This window comes from Apaloderma vittatum, unplaced genomic scaffold (genome assembly GCF_000703405.1).
Source record: "Apaloderma vittatum isolate BGI_N311 unplaced genomic scaffold, ASM70340v1 scaffold9732, whole genome shotgun sequence".
NCBI lineage: Eukaryota > Metazoa > Chordata > Aves > Trogoniformes > Trogonidae > Apaloderma > Apaloderma vittatum.
This window is the reverse complement of record NW_009704174.1, coordinates 61,582-63,044: the sequence shown is the minus strand read 5'-3', so window position 1 is coordinate 63,044 and position 1,463 is coordinate 61,582.

Genomic DNA, 1,463 nt, shown 5'->3' with positions numbered 1-1,463 from the left:
GATAGGGGAGAGAAACTATAATGAGAAGTTCACAGGTTGAGATAAGGACAGAGAGAGATCACTCAGCAATTATCTTCATGGGTAAAAAAAACTTGACTTGTGGAAATTAATTTAATTTACTACCAATCAAATCAGGGAAGGGCAATGAGAAATAAAACCAAATCTTAAGAAAAAAACTTCCCCTCACCCCTCCCTTCTTCTCGGGCTTAACTTTATTCCCAATTTCTCTACCTCCTCTGCCTAAGTGGCATAAGGAGACAGTGAATGGAAATGGAGGTTGTGGTCAGTTCATTAGATGTTCCCTCTGCTGCTTATTCTTCCTCAGATGGAGCACTCCTCACATTCCTCACCTTCTCCAGCACCTGTGGGGTTCCTCCCACAGGAGATAGTTCTTCACAAACTGCTCCAGCGTGTGTCCCTTCTGCAGGGCAAGTCCTTCCAGAGCAGACCGCTCCAGTGTGAGTCCCCTGTGAGGTCACAAGTCCTGCCAATAATCTGCTCCACTGGGGGAGCCTCTTCCCAAAGGTCCACAGGTCCTGCCACGGGCTTGCTTCAGCCTGGGGTTGCCACGGGGTACAGCCTCCTTCAGGCACCCAACTGCTCTGGTGTTGGGTCTGCATATGGACACCTGCACCACTGCGGCTTTTTGCAAGGGGACAGCCTGCCCCACCACAGCCTTCACCACAGGCTGCTGGGAAATCACTGCTCCGGTGCCTGAAGCACCTTCTCCCCCTCCTTCTTCACTGGCCCAGGTGTCTGCGAAGTTATTGCTTTCACATATTGTCATTCCTCTCTCTGGCTGTAACTGCACAGTAACTTTTTTCCGCTTCTTAAATATGATATCCTAGCGGTGCTATGCCACTGTTGCTGATGGGCTCAGCCTTGGCCAGCAGTAGGTCCCTCTTTGGATCCAACTGGCACTGGCTTTATCCGACCGACGGGAAGCTTCCAGCAGCTTCCTGCAGAAGCCACCCCTCTAGCCATCAATACCCCTGCCACCAATACCTTGCCATGCAAATCCAATACAGCTCTCAATCTTACTCGAAGAGAAAAAGAGATAGCTCATGAAAGTTAGACAGGAATCCAAGCTATAGAATCCAATATCTTCATGGCAGGAAAAGGCGTAAATTTGCGTATTGCAAGTAACACTTGGAAAACAGCAATGTGAAATACAGTTCACATAATAAGAACTATGTTTCACCAAGTTTGGATGGGTTGAGTTGCACTTGCTTTACACAGTGATCACATTCTTCTAGAATCTAAAGCAATGGCCTCAACGCGTTTACATAATTAATATATTTTATAATTAAAATCACAGAATCACAATGTTAAGGATTGGAAGGGACCTCAAAAGATCATCTAGTCCAGCCCCACTGCCAGAGCAGGATCACCTACAGCAGGTCACACAGGAACGGGTCCAGGCGGGTTTTGAATGTCTCCAGAGAAGGAGACTCCACAACCTT